Source organism: Calidris pugnax, unplaced genomic scaffold (genome assembly GCF_001431845.1).
Source record: "Calidris pugnax isolate Ruff unplaced genomic scaffold, ASM143184v1 scaffold326, whole genome shotgun sequence".
Classification (NCBI taxonomy): domain Eukaryota; kingdom Metazoa; phylum Chordata; class Aves; order Charadriiformes; family Scolopacidae; genus Calidris; species Calidris pugnax.
Window position 1 is genome coordinate 1,520,433 of NW_015091265.1, and position 24,475 is coordinate 1,544,907.

Consider the following 24,475-nt stretch of genomic DNA (forward strand, 5'->3'; position numbering starts at 1 on the left):
GGGAAATATGCTTCCCTTTTGAAATTCCAGCCCCAAATGAATTTCAGCTTTGCTGGTTTCTTCTTTCTTTTCTTTTTATACTGTCCTCTATAAGGAAACATTTACATTTAAGTAAGATTATTTTCAAATGCTAAAACATACTTTTCAGATGAACTATTCTATATTTTGGAAGCTAACACTAAAATTGTTTCCTGCTTAGAAATGCATTAAATTGCACCTGGGAAAATGGTTCCATGTTCCTTTTCTGCAAAGGAAAGGATCCTCCTAAAGCAAGAATGAAAGCAGTAAAATCTGTATCTATAGATGCTTTTGGTTATTTCAGGTTGTTTTTTGGTTTGGTGTTAAAGGTTTTCTGGGGAAGAAGCTAATATAAGGTAAACCTCTCTCCTTGTATTCTCCCCCTTCTGTCCCCCCCCTCAAAAAAACCCCAAACCCACCACAAAGCAAAAAGTAAATTAATGCTCTGCGTTTCCCAAGGTTTGTCACAGCTTCAGCTGCACTAGGGTAGCAATTGGGCTGACTGACTGTTCAGCCAAATTAGGGAAATGATTAGGGTTTAAAAAGCACTGATTTAAAATTGCACCGATCCAGTTCAGGGCATAATTCTGCAATCAGTTTCACTGGCATTATTGAGGGAAAGAAAATTGTGGAGAGAGAATGGAGATGAAACTGCAGTTAGAGAAGAGTAGGAATGTCTTTGGCCAGATTATGATTTTTTTTTTTTTTTTTTTTTTTTTTTTTTAAAAAAAAAAAAAAAAAAAAAAAAAAAAAAAAAAAAAAAAAAAAAAAAAAGTTCTAGGAAAAATATTAAACCCGAAAATCTGACGGTTGCATGCTTCACTGCGACAGAAATGTTCTAGTTTCATTTCTAAGTGACGCCATATTTTGTTTTTTTTTTTTTTTTTTTTTTTTTTCCTGGGGAAAAATCTAGCATGGAGTTGTGTTTGGGAGAAAAGAGTCTAGGGATTGATCTACTTGCTTTGTTTTAAATTTCTTTTTTCTTCTGACCGCTGAGACATGCATTGCTTCTCACTTTGGTTAATTTTGGCAGGTATCACCTTATAAGAAACCAGCAGAGGTTTTTGACTTGTACCAAAAAACCTAACCAAAACAAAGAAACTACCTTCTCTGGGATGTATCTGTTGGAAGTGAGAGGTGGAAATACTTTTTTCCTCTAAATTGGAAATAGGCAAAGAATGCTGTATAGGTATTGGTCACAAACCTGAAGTGGGAGTATATGTATATTTTTTATGTGTCTATTTTTTCTTAGATGAGATGAGAAGCAGCTCACTTTAAAGAGGGAGAGGTATTGAGATGACCTAACTGTTAGCAGCTCACTTATGTGCTTATTGTTAGAGTCTTGGCTTCATTTAAGTAAGCAGAGAAAGAGAAATTCAGTGGAATGAAGTTCCATGGTTTAGTAGTACTTAATTATACGCCTTTTTCCTTGTGCAGTGTAGGAAATTTCAGTACAACTTGTCTCTTGACTTAGGTTCCAAAAGTTAGCATATCTAAGTCCTCCAATCTGCATTATCAATATTTCTGTGTATTTACCAGAGGCTTTATGGGCTCTGTACTCCCTTCTTGACACTTCTTGTGAGCACACAGGGCTGAGTGCTGTTCACAAAGGGCCCAGGTCAAAAGTGCTGTATTACAGCAGGATTACAAGGTTAGGACCGAATTGTACTTAGAAAATAAGAGCAGTAATTTTAAGAATCCTGTTTTTCTTGTCTGTGTCACACATAATATATTCTAAATACCAGACAGATGAAATACATACTATATTTTTATTAAAGGAAAATATCTTCATATATGTGGGCCCACCTAATATATGTTTTCATCAATTAAGGCTTACGAGAAATTTAATTCGTATGAAAACATCTTTATGTCAATTTAGGAAAATAATAATCTGGCCAAGGAAATTGAAAATACAAAGCATCCTGATTGCGATGCATGCTTTTAGCTTTGGGTGTGAAAAGAGTGTTTTTAGAAAAGATGTCATTTCTTTGGTGAAAATACACCTTGTTGTCGTCTTGTGCTAATCTAATGCCTACAAGTAAAATTGCCAAAGCCTTTGTCAGAATTACAAATAGCTTTCAGGTGTATAATGAAATGTGTTTCAAACATCTTGCAAATTTTCTGTAAAAGTATGTCTTTCAGCATCACATTAGGAAATTAATTTTCCTGGGCTCTCAGCATCCAGAGGGCTGAGATTCAGCTAAATGTACACTTATTGCAAAGGAAGCCTAGAGAAACTGCTCTGCAACTTAAACAGGACTTAAATTCAGTGTTTATCTCTCACCAGTACCTAGCGTTCTTACTGGGTGTTTGTCTTTACATCTTTTGTTTAGTCATTATGAATATTTTTTTCTTTCTCATTCAATATTTCAGCAACTGTATATAAACACAAATTACAACCTTCCCAGTCTTGTGGGGAGCATTGCAGGGCGGGGGATGGCACAGGCCAGGGCCGTGTGTGTGTGTGTGTCTTTAATGATGTGGGCATAAAGGAACAATCATTTCCAATTTTGACAGTAGTGCACTTAATACTGCTTTCAAGTTCCCTCTTTGTCCTCTCCTACCTCGTTGTATTATTAATCACAATTGTGAGAAGTTCATGGAATTCTCAGGAATAATTAGAAGATTCCTATTTTTTAAATGATGTATTTTCATTTGATATATAACAAAAAAGAAGACATTACAGAAAAGTGTACATGAACATGTGGCTGACTGAATACTGAATGTTTTGCTTAGTCTTAAATAATGCGGTTAACACTTTTTAGTTAAAAAAAAAAAAACTCCAAACTTCTGAAATGCATTGTTATACTTTGTGAGTTATAAATGCTTATCAATTCTTGCAGCTATCTATTATTGCAAATTTTTTCATCCAATGATTACACAGGTGCCAAAGAATAAATTTAGTACTCCTGCAAAATCAGTATGCCTTTTGTGAGAGGTATATGCATGCCTGTATATGCAAACTTGATTATTTTATGTGTTTTAATGAAACCTACCTACAGCATTATAGTGATCACCAACAGTCACCTATGTCCATCTCAGCCAGTGATTTCCAGAGCAGTGCTCTGCCATAGTTCTCCATCCAGTCTGGATAAACCACTAATTCCTATCAAAAATGCAAAGTAGAATTTCTACAGAATAATTTGCCTTTTTTCTTCTGAATACATCGGAGATATGTCCTGTGCCCTTATTTACAAATGATATCTACACATAATAATAATAATTGCTGGATGAAAAATGTGAGGTTTAGGTACGTGATGTGGGTGTACCCCAACAGGAACAAGCATGTTAAAAGCATCTTAAAGAATTTGCAGTGGCAAACTCATGCAGCTTGTAAGAGAATTTGCTTATTATTCTGTTTCCTTGTTAATAAAATTTGTATTTATTTGTAGATACCATAGTTTGAATTAATAATCTCAAATAACAGTATTGATGCATTTATAATTCATACTAGTTAATAATAGCGTGGTATTTATGGATTTTTGTTACTTCAGTTCACAAAGAGAATGTGTCTGAGAAAGCAGAAAAGGAGCAATAAATGACAATTCATGGGTTTTTTGTATACTGCATCCTAGTGAATGTATAAGTCTGAAATACTCCGTTTTCAATTGTCTGTTTTTCTGATTTTATTTTTTTTTGAAGTCATGTACTTGCATATTTGTTTTGCAGTCTTCTGGTAGAGAATATCCATAGGTGATTTTGAACTAATTACTCGTAATAGTCACTTGCTGATGATAAAATGTGTAAACTGAATTTTTGCTTCCATAAGGGTACTAATCTGTTGTATTTGAAATAATTTTTACCTTCTTTGGAGCAGCTTGCTAAAGATCTGCTTCCGTAAAATATAATTATGTGCCAAAACTCTATTGGGTGGTCTTCAGGAGTGCAAATAAAAATAATGGAATGTCGTTAAGCAAAGGAAAATGTAGGCATATTATTGGGAAATATTTTCTGGCATTGACATTTGTTTTAGTGCTGAAGTGTTTGCCAGAGGAAGTGGTAGCAGCCCCATTGCGTCAGTCACTTAAAACTGGACTGGACAAAGGAATGGAAAATGCACTGTAAGTAACTATCCTGCATTGGCAGAATAGTACCTTACATGACTTAATAGGTGTTCTCCATCCCAAAAGCCTGTGAATCTCTGCTGGCCTGTCCAGACTGCTGTGAGCTCCATTGGTCTGTGGTCCAGTGAATGTCTTCTCCAAGGAACTTGTTTTTACAGACAGACACATGCACACACAAGTGGAAGAGCAATAGGTTGGAGGATGTATTTTTTGCAAGTTGCCTCATGAAAACAGGCTTATCGTCCCTCATTAGGTGCCACAGGTTAGTTGTTCAGTTTGTTGTGTCTTTTGTAGTCTGGATGGAGCCTTTGACAGTGGGAAGTCTGACTGGTAGTTCTCTATTATAAATGTAGGTATTGTAAACATCTCCTCATTGTGGTAAGCTTACAAACAAACCCTTCAAGATCAGTTTAGTTTTCCTTTCCTAGCTGATAGGGAAGAATAATTATCCTTTATTTGCCTATGGAAGTAAGTTTAGAGGTTAAAAACTTGTCTCTGGTTCCTCGAAATTACTTCCCTCTCTTTTGTACTGGCTCATTAAGGCTGGAATTAACTTGTTAGGCAGAGCCATGTTTTGAAGGCCAAGGAGACCTGCAACAACTTTGGGGAGTGTAAGAAGGCAGCTACACCCAGATGTGGCAATTTTTTGTATAGCTTTTACCATCACTGTAAGTAATGATCAGGGGGGGTCATTTACAGCATCTGTGTAAGAGTCATTCAGAAGACTACCATTTACAATTTAATTCACCTGTTTCGTTGATTACAGGTGGGTTCCTTCCATGAATTGATGTCTACCACCAAAGCTAGATGCTTAAAAGTAAATGCTTGAAACTACTCCAGCACTATTCTGATAGGATGGAACCATATTTATATCTCCAAAACCTTTTAAATGCAGTTAATAACGATTAATATATAATAGTGATATATATGTAAAATTTATATAATGAATGAGTCTGCTTAGGTGCTGGTTTTGGTATTTTTTTGAATGGATGGAAAACTTCCCCAGGTCACAAATAACTCTAATCTGGTTTAGAGGACATGTGACATGTTTATTTTACAGTGTCATAGTTGTGTGTAATTTTAAAAGTATCAGAATAAGACTCATAATCTAACTGAAGGGAAGTCCGTAAGGATTTTAGTACTTTCTTATCTTTTTGAAACGGTGATCAAAAAAGATAAAATGCTTTCTTAAGTTTTATAAATACTTGCTCTAGCTGTATGTCATCTTGGTGTAGCTGAGCTAAAAAATTATGCCTTTAAAAATTCCGGTGTGTTTTGTGATTTATCTTCCCCTATGACGGGTGGCTTTGCCATAGGGCGCTCAGCACTCTGCCCTTAGGAACTGTTTTTTAGGGTGGCGAGGGTGAAGTAGACTGTTAAGAGTCACATTAAAATAACAATGGGTTTGGTATACAGTGGGACTTGTGTGTCAAGCCAGCTGCAGTGCAAAATGGGCCACACACACAGAGATCTCAGTAAGGGGCCATTGAGGCTGGGCCAGCTAAACTGCTGCCACCTAAACAAACACCATCACAGAGTCAGTGATTTAGCGCTTGATCTAAGTAGGTGACCACTTGGAAGTAAATCTTTCCAAGTACTTTAGCGAGTCACTGCACATATAATAAATAATGGAAATCCGGCAAGATTTTTTTTTTTTGTACTGGCAATTAAATTGATTAAATAGCCTTTGATAAACAATTATTTGAGTGCTAGCAGTCTTCTTTTTTACAGTAATGTGACAGGCTCTGTTTTTTTTCATTGTCTTTTGCATGGATTTGTAAACAGGGAGGATTTGAGCTTAAGAAATTCCACCTTAGATACAGTACTGTTGCTAGTTAGGCTGATGGAAGAGATGCTGTTCTTTGTCTCTTCCGTTTCCTGTGGCTGCTTTTCTCTGGCCAGTTCTGTGAGTTCATTACGAGTTTACTACAAGTTAAAAATAGATGGAGAAATTCACGCTAACCAAAACTTTTCAGAGCATACTGAATGAGTGAGGTGGAACTGGTAGAGCTCTTTATTCTGTCCAAGCTGCCTTGGTTCAAGGTTTGAGTAGTTCTTTTGCTGCAAACCACTGAGGATATGTTGTTTGGATAACAAAGGTCACTGAGAGTTCAGATTGTTTCCCAGGCAATTCAACTAAATGCTCAACTGAAAAGACAGGAGGATGAAATGATTAATTTTTAGGTCACTGTAAAGGCAATGACTCTTCTATATCATTTATGTCTATGCACTTCAGGATTTAAGAGCGTAGACCTGGATGAGTTTCTTGGAAGCCCAGTTTAGAAATAGCTTACTAATATGCCTTAAATAATAAAATCATCATTTTATCTTTTGCATAATCTCAGACTTTGAAGTGCTATGTGATTTTCCCCATCTCGCCTGATGTGTACCTTTATGAACTCTTCAGGTCTTGTAGGTACACTTTAAGTGCAGTGGATCACTTCTGTAGCCTTGAGTTAAGAAAAGCTTTTTTAAATAAAACTCTTCTTCCCTCCCCCTCCACCCCAAATATGCATACAATATTTGAAAAAAGTCCCGGATAATTAAGTTATGCTATTTTCCTTGTTTAGCTATTTGATTGCAATATTTTTCTTGGCTGGGGAAGTGCATTTAAAAAACCAGTAATATATACCTTTTAAAATGATGGATTGTTGATAAAGGAAGAACCAAAGGCTGCAATAAATAAATACTACTCCAGTTTCTCTCTACCTGTTAGGATTTGTGGATTTCACTGGAAATATCCAATTGAGCAAAAACAGTAGTTAAACTGCTTTAAGTTCTATTGTAAATGACACTATAAAGGACATTTTCTTATTTCACGAGTGCAATTAGAGTCTAAATGTATTAAAATAACTGTAAAATATTCTTAAAATAACAAAATAACAGACATTGATTTATAAAAAAAAATTCAGTTATCCTTTCTCCCTCATGATGTTATTGTATTGTCTCCCCTCCCTTCCTCTCAATTCCCTCAGATTTTCCCTTTTTGGCATACCTGCTGTGCATTTCAAGACATCAAGGCTTACTTTTACTTGTACAGCTGAGTACAAATGCTTTCATTTTAGGAAGAAAATCTTTAAATCATAGCATATTGACAAGTTTTATTTTCCCAAGAAAAATATAGAGGACAGTAGATGCTCTGGAAAAGAGATTACTGTCTGTGGAGTTTAAAACCACTACAGGACACTAGTCCCGTCTTCTCTGTAAGGATGAACAACAGTCAGAGCCTGAAGAACAGCAAAAGTCTCACCTATGTTTCTCTTCAGAAATACTTTTTCAGCTCCATTTGTATTTCTGCCTGCAAAGACACAGGAAGACCCTTAAGCTTAGGATAATACTGTTTTGTTAAATTTCACATTCACTCAAAGAGAACCTTTACCAGGTTATACCAGTATAAAACATTGAAAAGATAGCTTTTAACGCTCAAACGTTTGAGCAAATGCTTCCAGTTAATTTCAACACACATACTAACTCTGCTACAGTTACATACTGAAATTGTCTTGAAATGTAAGAAATTGGCATGTTTGAGAAGTCCAGTATTTTAAAAAAGCTGGCAAATACAGAAGTATCTGTGTGTAATGTGATGCAGAAGGTAGCTGTTGTACTTGCAGTGAGGAAGGTATTATGCTGCCTGTTTTCTTCCCTTAAGTTGCAGTGGTCTGAAATACATGTATCTTTGCTTGTTCACTTACCTTATGAAGTCAGTGTATACTAGTAATTCTGACATAAAAATAAAGTTTGCTTTGAGCAGTGAAAACAAGTTCCTATTTCATTGTCCAATAAACAGAGCAAGGTCAACAGTTTTCTGGTGGAACAGTACTATTCTAATTTTGTTACCTTACTATGAACACTGTAAACTGCTCTGTCTAACTATAGGATTTTGCAGAATGATAATTACTGCCTGTTAGATATCAGAGACCATGTACACTCAGATTTTGTTGTGGAGGACAAAGCCTAAGGTTCTCTGATTTGAGATTTAATATTTGAAGCCAAATTACATACATATTTGAAACTTTTGGTGAGTCAAATATATAGAGTTGTTCTAAAAGATACTAGTATCACTGGAAGATCCTTTGGAAGATCCTTTGGTTTTCTGTTTTTTAAATCTGGAATGTGGTTCTCTGACAGTACTACATTTCCATGAGAGGTAAATACAGCATACAATTTCAGGGGTAAATTTCTGGATAGTATCATTCCATGCAAAAGCTCTTCCATAGAAGATGATCTGTCTTGTTAATTTTTTATTTATTTATTTTAGAATTTAGTTTGAATTGCTTTGTTGGACATAGCACGTAACTGGCACTAGTTTGGGATTATTTGTATTTTCAGAATGCAAATCCTTGTCTTTCTGTATGTGTTCTTCTTGGGCAAATCTAAGTTTTGGGGATTTTTTAAGACTGTGGTGCAGACTTTTGTTCTGTTCATACAAGAACAATGTCTTCTCAGTGCATGTTGTCTTATCAGTGCATGATAAATACTTGTTGATTATTAGTGTAATGCAAATACATAAGCATGTGGTAATTTGTGGTAACAGAACCTTGCCAATGCTCTTAGGAGCTGCAGAGGTACTGTACTTGGTACCACGACAGGTACCAAAAAGTGAAATTTGGAAACAGTCAGGTTTTTTTACTGCTCATTCAATCCAGATTATTGCAACATTACATTACTGTAAGTCTTCTAACCTGATTTAAGTGACAGGCAGAGGAGGCAGGGGGGTGGGATTGGAAAAAAAACCTCCAACACTTAGATATCAGTAGGAAAAGAAAGACCTCATCCTCTCCAAAAATAAACTGCATTCTCCAATCCAGGAGTAGCTGTTGTAGCCTTTGTTAGCAAATATGTGTACCTCTCATGGGATTTAGTCTCCTACATACCTCCTAAATCTCCTATGTGGGATTTAAAAGGGAACCTCTTAGGTGAGGGACTGTTCCTCTCATTTGCAAAGTGATACTTTTCAGTAGTAGTTTCTATCAATAACCAGAAATATTTCATTTTAGCTTTGTTTTGCATTTCTACAGTCCTATATTTTCTTAATAGAATCAATGATTTGCATAATCAGGCACAAGCTATATTATATTTGTCTGTACACGTGTAAACCGGTAAGTGTGGGTTATTAAGACAATATCTTAAGATAGCACGACTGTCTCCTCTATTCTGTGGTTCCCTTCTATGGAGATTTACCTACACTGTTGGAGAGAGTGCACTGAGGTGAAATCCATGCCCAAAGGTAGGGGAGTAAGGAACGTCTCTCTGATCACTTCCATCCCTACTTGTCCTAGAGTGGAGATGTCCAGAAAACAGCTGTTGTATTTCCAAAAATGTCTCTTGTGGCATGTCAACAACAACAAAAAATTAATTACCTAGACACATTTATGGATTTTTCAGGATTACTTATGAAAAAAATTTGTGCACTGCCAAGATCTGTCTCCGATCTGTCAGTATTTTGTATTGTTAAAAAACTGCCTTAAAATATTTAGTATTTATTTTATTTTTATATGCACTAATTGGTATACAACAAACCAATTATGTTTCTGAGAGACCCAACTGAAGGTGTTCTTACCTGGGATGGGGGCAAAACCACGTTTCCTTTGGCTGTAAATAAATAAATGTGAATTCTCCCTTGTTCAGGAGACCAGAGGAATAATCAGCCTCCTGGTACACTTGTGTGTTAGCTTGAAAAATCTGTAAACTACATAAAATGTTCTGCTTTAAACAGCCCTTGTAAGCTATGAGTGAATTATTCAAAGTATTTGGGAAAAGGATATTTTAATAAAGCAGTTATTTCGACATGTGGTAACAGAAGTATTGTGTTAACCAGCATAAGGGGGTATGTTATACATATTAGCTACCGACATGTTATACTTTAAAAATTCTTATTTCAGTGATATAATCTGGCGATAAAAACATCCTTTCTCTGGAAAAGAAAGTTCATGTACTAGTCCTTTACCTTGAGAGAGGATAAGTAGAAGAAGCAAACCAACCAAATGGAGGCTGTTGCCTCCAAAATAGCTTGATTAGTAATGAAAAATTTGTTTCTTGTTCTTTCTCTGGAACCATACAATCTTGTAATACATTTAGTAATTTTCATTAATTTTTACAGTTTATACTCAGCTCTATAACTTTGTTTTGTTGTTAGAAAATCGATGATCATGTGCACCTTTAATAACATCTAGCAACACAATATGTATACCAGGCAGTGCTCTAACAACTCAATGACTGAGGGTACGAAAGAGTGCAAATTATTCAAGGTAAAGGCATTCTTAATTTGTGAGGAAAATAATTCTGCCAGATGGTGTGTGGGAGGGGTGGGTGGACAGGATTTGTCTGTTAACTTTTATGCAGGCTACACCTTGATTATTTTTTTTTTGAATGTCAGAACAGATTGAAGGGGCATTAGAAATGGACGAGTAACCTGGTTTTGAGCGTTAGAACAGTGAGGAAAAACACTTGAGCTCAACGGCTTTCACAGACTTTTATATATGTCACTACTGAAATCGTGATAAACACCTGTATGTATCGCAAATGCATTTGATTTACCATCCTAATTTAAGTTTTCCTTTTTGTCAGTGGTCCTTGAGAATTTTTTTTCCAAAGCATGTTTTCTTTGTCACTAGAATGCCAAGAAGATGTGAAGTTACGTAGCATGTACCACATGGTGAGACAGGGACCATTCCCAAAATAATTGGGGCACATACTACTCTTACTATCTTGCTGTTACATTCTTTGGTCGGCGTGGTGGGTCTCTGTAGGTTCTATGGCACAAACATAAAAAGTGGGCGCTACCCCACCCAAAAACCCAGACTTGAAAGACGCCAGGTATACATCCTTGATGTCTGAATTTCTCATGAGGAAAATAAACCCAATTCTTTGGTGGAGGAGAGAAACTCCAAAACGTTGCTGCCTTCAGTACCGAAACTCAACTGTGAACCTACAAGGAGAGAGTTGAGCTGAAGATGCTGCCTAGTTCATGGACCTTAATTGCAGACATGATGCTCATACCTGTACTGGTCGAGAGAATAGCTGGCAGCATCTGGAGGAGGCAGCATCTCTGTACTTTATGAACATCCTGAAGCTTGAGCAGGCAGCGAGATATTCAGGAGGAGGGCTGAGGGGGGTGTGAGGCCTTGGAATGGAAGGGGGACTGAGAGTCAGCAACTTAGAAAGGAGGGGTGAATCTGAGTGTCAGTAACATCATTGGGATTTAACATCCAGGAAAATAGAGATCAGGCTAAACAGCAAGCATTTTAACGCTGTCCTTGTGAGGTAGCAGTTTAAAATAAATGCTTGATCAGAAACAGGAAAAAAAAAGAGCTTAACTTATTTTGGTTTTAACTTCTATTGGACAAGCTGATACCTAGAATTGACACTATAACTTTTTTGTTTACCTTTATTACTAACCTTTTTTAAGACACGGAGTTGGGAGGTAGTGTATTCCCAGGTTTTACCCATCCTCATTTAGCAGTGTGGTTTATTTCAAGTTTGTCAGACAGTACGTCTATAACATGAATGCAGTGGTTTCTTTTTGGTGTGCTGCCAGAGCTGCATGTGTTCATCAAATGTTGTTTAGTCACTGCAGCATATTTATGCCATCTGGAAAATGCATGTGCTTCCCTTCCTGAACAATGGTCTTTAATCAAGGCCACTATTATGGAAAGGCTAGGAAGAGTAGTATACATAATCAGTAGGATGCCAAAATTAGAATTACACATGCATTTTTCCTAACCCTATCATGTTGCACTTAGGGTAACAAGCTTCCAGAGGGTACCACATCTCTGGAACTAGTGCCTTTATCTGTGATCTCTCTTATTTCTGTGTATATTATTTGGAGTCCAAATCATTTAAAGAGCTTCAGGGTAATAATAACAAATCAAGAGTCATTGTGGAGAATATAGGCATTGTAAGCCTATAGGAACTGCCTGCTATCTTTTATTTGTTAGGAAACTCCATTTTTTTCAGGTCTGTCTAAACAGAAACATCCACAAAACCATTTCACATCTGTTGTACTCCTTTCTTCATATTACCGAAGCATGAGCTTTTTGTTCCATACATTTGTGGAACAAGTTCTTAATTGTGTTAAAGCTCTACTAGCTTTTTGCAGTTGGTACAAAAAGATCAGGTAGACAATGCAAGTGTGTTTGAGATGGTATTAATTCAGGAACTGAAGTGAGCCTGGTAGCATTCTGAAACCCTGTGCATTCACAGATGATATTCCAGAAGCAGGAATATATATTCAGTCACACGTGAAAAACTGATCCAGTGTTATTGAATGAAATGACATAATTACCCAAGTTTATCTTTGGCATTTATGATGTTTAGTGTGTTTCTGTTAATTTCTGGTAATTTTTTATGCCAAACAAAGATCTTTAGTTTTAAAAATACCTCTTATATTGACAAGTTGATATTTTGTGGGTTTGTTCGTGTTGCCATTTTTCTCCCCATGAAACTCAGTAGCAGGGGGAAGAGGGAATGTCTCTTTTTAGGTTTCCTGGTAGTAATTGTAGTGCTTGATAAAGCTGTGCTAGTTAATCCCAGTATTTCTAGAGCTGTTTGAGAGAACTCTTCTGAATCTGTCTCCCTTCATAAAACTAACTTTTTATTTTTTAGAAACTGGTCTCTAAAGTTGTTTTAAATTCTTTTCTCTGACTGCAATTTTAAGGCTTTTGACTTGTCAAAATCTAGCTGTCTAATCATGGATTGATCCAGACACACATTCAGGGCTTTTCATTCTGGTCTTTCAGGAGTCTTAAGATTTTTATTGTCATAAAGAGAAGCTTGAAAATGACTCAGTGACAGGTCTTTCTGCATGTCAGAGGCATTCTGGACCTTCATAGATAGGCTTACAATTTCATGATACCACCATGTTTGAGCGGAGATTCTCTGTATAATTGCACACCTAATTCACAAGTTGATAAAAGCTACTTGGGTTAAGCTTCCTGCTAAATTTACCACAGCTAACGTACTCAGTTTGTATTCATCTCAGAAATTTATGCAAATATCAGTGCAATCAAATGTTTATTAATTATCTGTCAGTCTAGGATTTTAGAGAATTAGTTTTTACTTCTCTGTTGCTTTTACATAAAGAAACACTTGTCTTTCATGGTGCAGGAGTCGCTCAACTTGGTAATGTGTTCATGTAAGGCACAGTGATGTTGTACATAGCCAGTCTTGGTCCTGGCCTCTGCTGTCTTTTTCAAAAGAGGTGGACTTTCCCTCTGCAGGGAGGCAAGGGCAAATTTCATCACCTGGCAGAGTTTTCCTGATACTGGGTATGTCAGTCCTTGGAATTTATGCTTCAAATTTCATTGCATTTCTTCAGCATAAGCTGAGGCTTGTATCCACAATTCCATCCTTAATATTTTTTCTAGATATATTAAGTTTCTTCTGGGTGACAGCTTTTATTTTCCCTGGAGCAGTTTCTGAACTATGACAAGAAGTATCTTGCCCCACAAGTTCAAGTGTGGCACTTGAAGCATAACTGCTATAGACCACTCAATTGGAGTAGCACTACATGAAATGTAACTCTCTAACCAATCAAGAAAGAATACAAAAATATTCTAATAAATTAAAAAATGGGTAGTTTGTGTACTTGAGCATGGAAAATGATGTAATTTGACAAATAGCGGTTACTTTAATTAAAAAAAAAAAGGAAAAATAATCTGTAGATGTCAGGTCATGCCTTAGTAAAATAACACATATATTCCACAATATATGACCGTTTTCCTTCAGCTACAACTTTAAACTTAATCTGGACCATGACATTGGAAAGAAACATATTTCCATATGGTAAGAAATTTATTAATATTTGTTAAAAAGTTCATGTGGGTTTCTCCATAAGTAAGGCATAAAAATGTTAACGCTTCAGTAGTCTGGTGGGTGACATACAACCTCTGTGCCTTATTGTCTTCAATACCTTTGGAGGGGAAATAGTACAAGAAAGTTGTTTTAATCATATGCACTCCTTTGAGAGCTAAAATAGTACAACTTACTAGTATATGAAGGAAAGCCCAGATATACCAGTCTGTATTGAGCTCTCTATAGGCTTAATTCAGGATGGTAGCAACATGTATTGATTTTGAGAAGGAAGTACATATTTTGCTCTAAGGTTAAGGTAACAGCTAAGGAAAAAATATATAAGATTTTGAAATTATTTTTTAAATGTTGAGATGCATTGTGGGAAATAAATTTCACTGAATGGACAAGTTGTACTGTTGCAACTAAGGTTCTGAGTGTAAGTAACTTTTCCGTTTCACTGTTATACGTGTAAACTTATCCTTTATTACTGCTGTAAATTATAAAATCTCAGTAGTGTCACTCTAAAATGGAATAAAATTTCTTACCTCTTGTTTAAGAGAAGCAATTTATGATTCAGTGGAGTCATTTTGGCTTAGTTGCAGGTTAGTAGTCTTTTTGTTTGCATAGATTTTTAAAAGTTTCAACAAATTGTGCAAACAAGGTAAAGACTATGGAAGTGTTTTTTCTGTTTCTTAGCATTCAGAAAGATAAATTTATCATGGAAAGCTAGCATTTATGTTGGGACTCTCTAATGGATGTTTGAATCCGTAATGGATATTGAGTAATTATTGTTTTCAAAGTACTGTGCAACATAAGATGGAGATTCACATTCTTCTTGTATTTATTTTTAAAGCTTTGGGGTACTGCTCAAGAGCAGCTTATAGCTGACAAGTAACATAAATTGACTATTGTTAACACCCAAGCTATAGACATTTGCTACTTTAGAAACTAATCCTTTCTCTTACATTATCACAGCTTGGATTACACAATGATCTTCCAACGCTAGATTAAGGCCAACTAATTAGTCTGGCATTTCTACAGAAGTTCCACTGGAAGCTCGCACAAGTTGTAGTTAGTTTTGAGAGCTATATTTAACCTCTTAAAGCAACTTGTATGGCCTTTTTTGAAGGAGCCTGCCTTTTTAGAAGTGAACATATATTTTTACTTTATAAAACAAGACAGTGGGTGGTGTTACTATGGTAATGCCCCAGTAAACTTGATTTGATAAAGAGATAGTCATGTTAGCTATGGTATAAATGCAATCTTTAAAAATTTGTGATAGATCCAACTTTTTGTATTTATCTGCTGATCATCTTAGGGGTGATATATTGTCTGTATTCCAGAATATTTTGTATGGGACATTCAAGGTATAATCTCATAAGAGTGGGAAAATAAATGCTGAAAAACAATACTGATAAGATTTCTTAAAGTATTGCAAGCTTTTGATATATCAAACATTTTTATAAATATTTGTTCTAAGAGATTGTCTTTTAAATTTATAGCCACCCAATTTTTCCTCTCCTCTTCATCAGCCTGAGAGTAGGCAGAATCCTGAGATCCAGGCAAATGGCAAACCTCTGTCTTTTAGTTGAGGATATAATGTTTTGGGGCAGTGAACTGAGTACAGTTTTGGTTTTCCTTATTGGTCAGATTGAAGATACTACACAAGGGAACACTTGAGGCACGCACTTGTATTTGAAAACCACAATCTTATGATGATGTTTTTAGAAAAATTTGTGACAGGCATTGTTTTAAGTCTGTATTGCTTTGCAGGGGTGAGGGGTTAGATTTAAAATAAAAAAGTTATAGATTTGTTTGTGAGGGATTTTATCTCTGCCTTGATTGATGGTTGTCTTTAATAAGCACTGTTATAACCTTCTTCTGCTTTGATTAGATTTCTGAAGCAAAAACTTGATTGTAATATCACAATGTACACATTCTGTTCAAAGTTCTCTTTCTTTTCCTGCAGGAAAGCCTGCCTCCTGCCTCAATAGTGTACTGTGGTGTCTGCATATGTTAAAATTTCTGCATGCATTTTGTGTAGCAGATTAAAGCAGAGTATAAGCAAAGGGATCTCTTCAGCAGATAGACCAGGCAAGTTCTTTATTGATCAACTCAGGACCCTCTAGTTGGGGCCTGTTGTAGGGTAAAAGGGATTCTCCACATGATCTATCTTCCCTTCAGCACAATCCTTAAAGTAAGGAGAGAAGAGAGAATTGTCATCCAGCTAGTCCTCTCCATCTCATTAAAATATTTGGGTTTTTTATGTATGCGCTGGCCTTTCTTCTCTCCCCACCTTCCTTATAAACCTTATTTTAAAATACATAAAATAAGGTGCCAATAAAAACTCAAGTCTCACCTAAGACTTGGTCGAGCCCATAGTGTTTTATTACAACAATTAAGAATTTCCCAAGTGCTGTCTGTAGTGAATGAACTCTTGGTTTCCCCTGAAGTTGGGCATTCAAGGTGGGAGATCATTCTGTTACAGATCCCAGCTGCTCTCTTCAGTGAAGAAAAGTGAGTATTCATAGCCATGGCCTAAGGAGAGTTGTTTAAGAGATAGGATCTGGTTTCCTTCAGTGTTTGTTTTCAAAGATTATCTTTTTGGTCAGAGTAGATGCGCAGCTGTTTCACAGGTCCTAAATTTTCCATTCATTATCAACTTGACACCTATGGAAGATAGGCAAGATCTTGAGTTTCCATCAGTTCTTTCCCATGGGTATGGAAACTAATTTTAGAATGCTTGGTAGATAAACAGTTGAACTGATTATTTCGGAGCATTTTAGGTCATGTGCCAATATTCTTGTATTTTAGTTCATGCAATATTTTAATTGATAGAGATGGCAAGAGTTGCAGACAATGGCATACAAAGAGAGTAGATAGTTTTACAGTATTGCTGTTACTTGTAGGCACCTCAGTTTGGACACTTCTGTATAATCATAAAATATATTTTCACTGGAAGTTCCACTAGGAATTACATTAAAACAATGCTGATTTTTTGCTGAAATCAGTTTCTCTTAGTCCCCTACATGGTGACTTTTAAAACTAATCTAGCTGCCTGTTCTCTTTCTCCTCTTCAGGGAGACTTTGTGAACGTATTGTCTCTGAAAAATCTCAGTCTGTATTTTTTGTTATTTGTTTGCTTATTCTGAACTTTACATGAGGAAGCTCACATAGGCGAGGGAACTTGGTGTGCAGTAGTTAAGTCAGCAGTAGAACAGATAGCCAAGAAAAAGAACCTGGAACTTTTAACTTATTTGTCAAACACATTTACATCTGAGTTTGGGTTTCAGAAATACTATTTATTGTTCAGTCCATTAGTTGGATCCTGTTGAAACAAACAGACAAACTCAGCTGAAGTAGCAGCTTTTCAGTTAAATCTGAATTTTGATCGCTTCAGCTATGTGGTGTCCTCATCGGTTGAAAATTGTGTCTCAGTTCAAAACTAATGCAACTCAAAAATTTTGTTTCTTGAAAGGGGAAGTGCAAGATATCAAGGGAGGGCTCGGTTCTCATATTTGTTGTAAGCTTTAAAAGCTGGCCACTAGGTCAGCCAATTTATGTCTCAATAGCTTTGGACTTACACAGCAGTCATTCTTTACTGTGTCTTCACAATGACTCAGCCTAGGCAGATTTCCATCCCCTTTTCCACTCCACTCCCCTGGATTAGTCATATGCAATTTAGCAGTATTGGAGAAGCTGTTCCTTGGCTTTATCTGCAGATAGTGTCGTTTATCAAAAGACAAAAGGACTTCATTCACGTATGTCTTGTAACTTGGGACTTCATTCTGAACAGACTAGGAAGTCAGTCTGTTTCTTTCCATTTAAAAAAAGTCACTGTGATAAAATTAGTGTCTGGATTTAGTGAAGAAAAAAAGTAATTACATTTTTGTGCTAACATCTGTTAGCACAGAAATCAGCTCAAGAAAAAAATCAGCTCTAAACTGACCGTGACGGATAGAATCAGTTTTTAACGTTCACCTCTTCTGTGTTGTTTTCAATTTCTAGTTTTCTGCTGTCCTGCTTTTTTGAGTTTTTCTTGGAGTTTTTCTTAGTACAGCTATAAAATTATCAAACTGGAAAACAAAACAACTAAAATACTGGGTTGATGCATGTTACACCTTAGAATTACACGAGTACATTATAAACAAAGACTTTCCATCGCTTCCCTTCAGTATCACAATTTAAGCTGCTCATATGGTATACATCTGTGGTCTTTTGGCAGCGTGCTCGGCTGCAGCATGGGAGTTTTTTGAGTTTAGAGCTAACCTCATATCTGTCTTCCCATCACTCTAGAAGTTATGAAACTCTTGTGCTTCTTGACATGGCTGCCGTGAAGTGAGCTATTAAAATGTTACAGAAGCAAAATGATTAAATTAATAATGCTGCATGATGAGAATGAAGGTGTTTTTTTTTTTATAACAAAGCAAATACCTTTGAGTTCTTTTCTCTAGCTGTGTGTTTTCTGTGCACTAGATTATGGTGGGTTTCCTATACATGGATGTAAAGGATGATTGATCCTTGATTGATTCAGTTGGTTCATGCTGTGTTGCTTTTGGAAAAGGTAGTAATGACCATAGAGATCATTGAATCAAGCACATACAACTTTATCAGCATGTTTTAGAAGATTTTGATGGTCACAAGTTTCATTGTTTCTTACTTAAAGCATATTAAAATGTCAAAATGAGGCTTTTGCTGCTTAAGTGGGAGTCTAAAAAATATGAGATGTAGATGGAAAAAAAGTTAATTTAAAAATAAAAAAGGAAAAAAAGCCCAAACCAAAATAAGGGTAATGTAAGGGAAAGACCTGCAACTGGTAGAATTATGAGCAGAAACACTTTTTTTAAAAAACTTTTCTCTGAATTGTACGAGGCTTATATTCTTGTTAGGCTTACTGTATTTCTTTTACTGAATAATGATGAAAAAAAGTTACCATTGCTTCAGAACAGGCGGAGATGTTCCATTAGTATTTCTCTTCTGAATCTTAAAAGCAAAAATATTTGTGTCACAAAGACAATCCATCAGTTACTAAGGAAGATATTACATAGATGAGCACATTTAAATTATCATCCTCCTCAAATAATTTGTGTCCAAGAGAGCAAAAAAAATTGGCTGAACTGATTTCTGGCTTGCTCAAGTATGGTTTTAATGCCAAATCCTTGGAAGGGTATGGAAGACTTGAAAATGTGCTACTGTTTTGTCAGGATACAGTGAGTATCCTATCCCACTTGTCCATGTTGAAATCTGAAGCTGCCTATGGTGTAGTGAGTCTGGAATTAAAGTAATAGACAAGTCTGCTAAAATACTAAGAGATTACCGAAAGTAAATTTCCTTTGTAAAAAATCCCTGCATCTCAGAATGTCTTAGGAGAGGATCAAGTTTTGCATTCCTATAGTTAGTCATTTACAAAAAAACCGAAGGTCAAGATCACTTTGACTGACCTAAAAGCGAAGAAAGGGTTGTTAAGGAAATCTATGGATGAGGGGTATTGCAGGAGACTCTTTTTTGTGGCAACGTATCAGAGTTTCCCATATTTTACATGAAACCTGGTTTTAATTATTTCCACCTAAATATCTGAGAACTCAGTGAAACAAGTATTAGATTCTTACTTTTGTACCATTCATCAAGACTAAATGAAGAATTGTACGTATTTCATTTCTAAAGGCGTGACTGTAGATAGGAAGTCTCTACTTATGAGCACTGTAAAAGCGTTTGTAAAACAAAGAATGAGGCAAAGAGGAGTAAGAGGCTGTGCTAGGTGTAGCAGCACTGAAAAAGATTTTGGGATCTCAGAGGGCAAACAGTTTAAAAGGATTTCCTGATCAGATCCTTTCATAAAAAGATCCTCCTTTTCATTATTAAGTAAGACTAGGGAGTTGGATGTTTTATTATATGGAGCACTTAAGACTTCTGCTAGCATATTGCATTCTGTTTTGTTGCCTTGGTGTTTTTCAGCAACATTGTACGTGTGACAGAGAGCCACAATGGATTTTTCTATGAAGTGTGGTAAGTCACAGGAAAGTACTATGGCTGAAAGCTGAATCCAGGTTAGTTTTACCTACAGCAAGCTATAGCGGAACTAGGAGTTTATCCTCCATTAAGACTTGACTTAGCCCCTTCTTGAAGACACACTTCTGAAAAATACTTTCACTCAAAACCAACTTCTAGGTTGTGAATGGGTAATGTTTTATTGGCCTGTCAGCTGCAGGATCATTTGTTGCTCCCTTGAAACTTGGTTTGCCCTTGAAGTCTGAAGACATGCCTACAGGTTGTATTCAGGACGTATCACCGCTGTTCCAGTGCTTTCAGAAAATAAAATGTCAGTGAATTCCCATGATATTTTTTCAGATCTTGTATTATTCTTTGTCTTTATCCTACCTTGCTTTGAAACTTATAAGTATCTAACTGGTATGCAAGTTCTGCGTTTCAGTCCCCCTTCTTATTGTCTATTTCTTTTCATCTTAAACCATTTTTAGTAGTTCAGGCTGCAGATCTGTGGAACTGGAGTAAAATAGGGTTTTCCCATAAACAAACCCCAACATTCTTTAAAAGTGATAGCCTTGTGGGTTATTCTTTCTTTTTTTTTCTTAACCACCTAAAACTGCAGCCTTTTGGTGAATTAGATAAGGCAGAATAAAATCAAGAAATGAAAGCCATATCAGAAGCCAAACATTTTAAAATGTGCTGGGAAGTGATATGTCTCTTCACTCATATATCTGTGTTAAGGCTTATCGTCTGTGCAGTGAAGAAATGTTATATCACTTAGACTGACGTGGAGAACAAATAGGAGTGTGGAAATGCATTCCGTGAATGGTGGAAATGGCAGTACATTACCGTGAGGAAACTAGGCAGTTTCTTGATGTTCTAATGAAAGCAAGTTGAATGGTGGGATCACTTCAAGAAAAAAGAACACACCTGAGCGCAAACTTAGAATTTAGCAGAAAAAGATGCATATTATAGGACACATATTTTAAAGTTTCTTTAGAGGAGCTCTATTGAAAGGGTTTGGGGGGAGTTTGGGCTTGTAGTTTTAGACAAGCAGTTTCCCTGAGATTGAGAACATCTCAGAGTGATTTGAGCAAAGGACAAAACTGAGAAATTGGAAGTGGAATATTTTCTGTCTTGGTATTGGTATTTTGTGACTGTTTTTTGACACTTGGAAAAGCAAATGATTGTTTTCTCCCAATAAACCTTTGGTAGTGGCAGTATTATCAATGAATATGTGCACTTAAAGTAGTTCTGGGGTTGTAGCTGTGTTGGTTTAGAATATGGACGATTTAAGCTTTAGGAAAAAACAATCTTTTGCTAGATAAGTTTTCTGTCATTGGGAACCCTGCAGCATAGCATTTCAGTTCTTTACCTCTGAAGATCATTTTTGTATTTTTTCCTAAATGCATTAGTTTAAAAAATAAACAATAAAATAGTATTTCTGTAGAAACTTTTGGCTTATTATAATTACCTTTTAAAAAAATGAGAAAACGCTGTTTTTTTAATCATGAAATGTAAAGGCTTAGAGGACTGCACTGTCAAAATTTTGTGAGTTGTTTTAATTGTTTCAATTCCAGACTATTAGCAGGAATTGCTGTGTATACTTCTGTACCATAATGGTTTGCACCTGTAAATTATAGTCCATAACACAGATCGTGCTATTCATTGTTTTGCTAGAATGGCAATGAATTTCATGCCATTGCTCAGATGATTTTTAAGTGAACGTGTACAGGTACTTTTTCTGTGTATGAGGGGAAGATGAAATGCATTAAAAAATATATTTACAATTTAATATCCTAAAGATCTTAAAAGATAATACTTTAGTGTATTTTCTCAAGTAAATTCTGAGATAAAAAGGGTATAATTTATTAAGAGAGAGAAATTAAATTATTTAGTTATGAAGTCTGGACAATCCCATGATGAAGTGTATGATTGTAGTGGGAAGGCAGTTGTGAAACTTTTGAGTGAGATTGAGTAGGGTAAACAGAGACTGTCATATTTCAGAAGTTGGATGGGAATGTAGTGATGTACTGACATTAAGTACAGAAGGCAAGTATTGAACAATGTTGTCAAGTTGTGTAAGACAAAAATTTCAAAAGGCCAAGTGTGATATTCTCTAGTACACAGGCTGATCCACTGGAATGAATCTAAGATTTCTGGAAAACTATAGTAGCTACTGGCAACTTCAGTTTGCTTAGCCTTAAAATATTTTGCATGGGAAATTGTGCACTGCATTTCTTTCATAAGCAGAACAAGCATGGGTGATATTTTGATGTATTTCAGTTCACAATTGTCTTTTAAATTTATGGAGCATTTTTATTGCCCAGTAAGAGGTTTAAAAAAAAATACTTAGTACTGCACCTATAAGAAATTATATTTTGCTTCATATAGTGTCTCGTTTTGTCAAAAATTACTTTTCTTAGTTATCTGTTTTACATACTGAAATAGTAAATAATTTTTCAAACTCTTTAAAAATCATGTAAAACACTTTCTTTGAAGTGGGCTGTATTTGTGTGCAAGTCAGAGATACAAGTGAGAAAAGGAGGACATAAAGCAGGATATGTTGAGATACATACATTAGCGAGATAAACTGACATTAGGTCATCAGCTTCCCTCTGGGGAAGACAGAGAGAGACTGGGTTAAGCTGGGCAGTACATCTCTTCATTAAGGCAGAACAGCTGTAGTTTGACATTTTGGTGCTCTAAAACTGGGATTGGCTAAAGTTCATTTTGGATTCTTCTGGGTTTTATGCATTTAGTCCTGTGTCGTCTTTGGCCTGAAGTCATCACTGCATGTACAGTATAAAGCTGAGAAAAAAGTGCGTTTAACAAATGTAGTCTCCATGTAATGTTTAAAACAAACAGGCAGTGTATTGCTGTGGCAACCAGACAATAAACAAGTGAAAAAAAATACAATCTCTCTTAGATTCACAATATGCGAGCAGTTAGTTCATTGAACAAGATTATCTTCTGCAGAGTGCGATCGCTGTTTTGTAGCAGCACTAAATATTTGTATAAGATGTCTGATATTTCTCAATCTGTCTTCTATTCATACAAGTTTATATTTCAATAAACACAGGAAAGATGTGAAGATTTGAGATGATTGCATAATTAAAGAAAGAAAGAACACGAGGATGGCTGTGATGATCTTGGAAACCTAACAGAAAATGTTGTCTTGTTTCAATTTGGTTTTGTTTTTTGGGTTTTTTTTCCACCATCAGACTTCAAGTTCATAAACAAACAAACAAAAGAAGTTTAAGCTAGGTCTTCAGTTTGTGCATATGTACCTTAAAACTGCTTGTTGCAGCTGACGCGGAGCCTGAGCTGGCAGGCGGGGGACAGAGCAGTCCAAGACAGGGTGGTTCCTGTTGGTTACTCACCCACTGGACAATAGCAGTGGAAAAGCTTGCAGCACTGCTCTCTTCACCAAGTTCCTGAGTTATGAAGGACTTCTGTTTAGCTCTGGTTACCGGCCATCAAACACTGAATGACAGCTCCTTCCATGCTTTTATTGTATGTCATTTAAGTTGTTTTTTGAAATGCCTTTTAAAACTTGCATTGCTAGGTTGAAGTAGTTGTAGTGTGCTAATGTGGACTGCTTTGGAAATAGTCTGTGCTAATCTTTAAAAAAGATTTCTTTAATATTTATAACTTTCCTAGCAAATCTTTATGTAGTCCAGATGCTGCATTCATCCATCTTTTCATGTCTGTATCCAGCCTGTATCCAGTAACCTGAATGGATGTAGTTCCTGCTGATCTGGGTAATGAAGAGGAAAACTTTGTATGCTCCTTAGGTCATATCTACAGTAGCTATATTATTTACAAGAAAAACACAGCAATACCTAGGACGGCTGTATACTCTAGATGGTGAAATGCTGATGTTTCTCAATAAAGTGGTAGGCAGATATGGAGGGTGCCTTGTTGCCTCTTGAGCCCCTCACTGAAAACATGCAGTTAATTTAGGAGTGTCTGGACACTGAGTAATTAGAAAGTAATCTTGACTCCCATACCTAGGCTATATTCCGCCTCTGGCTTGTGTGACAGAAGGTGCACAATCTTTTGATCTGCAGCAAAGCAGCTGTTTTTAATTCTAATGATATTTAGGGGTTTGTATTCTTAACATAGTTTTTAAATGTTGATCCAGATTGGAATTTCTTTAAGGCCTTTTCCTCTGTCTAGCTCAGTTGCAGGCTAGTGGTCTTACTGAATAAAGGTTTCAGTCTGTCTTTGAAAGAAGTTTTTTTTCAACTTTGTTACTAAGGCTTGTATAAACTTACATTTTATTTCTTTCTGGGCTTGACTGAGGAACAACAGAGAGACTACTGTGCTCTGAGCCTGAGTGGGGCCAAAGTGTAGTGTGACTCCTCAAATCTGACCACTGGAAATATAAGATCCAATATAAACCCATCGCTAGTTCTGAACGAATAATGGAAATATCGTCTATTTTCATCAACGTAGAAACAAAACACCATATTAAGGGGCATGATTTTTGTAAGGAGAAGCATCAAAGTGAGTGTAGCTTGATATGAGAAATACACATCCTTGGTTTCATAGTAATGCTGATTGAAGGTTTTGTCTATACTTGAGCTGCTCTGGTGATAACTTGGCTCAGT

At 36.1% G+C, this 24,475-nt stretch overlaps 1 protein-coding gene across 2 annotated transcripts in view; it reads left to right on the forward strand.

The window, feature by feature from the left end:
- The window catches only part of XRCC4 (X-ray repair complementing defective repair in Chinese hamster cells 4), a 188,009-nt gene that overhangs the window by 27,092 nt on the left and 136,442 nt on the right, over positions 1-24,475 (forward strand). The window lies entirely within an intron of this gene.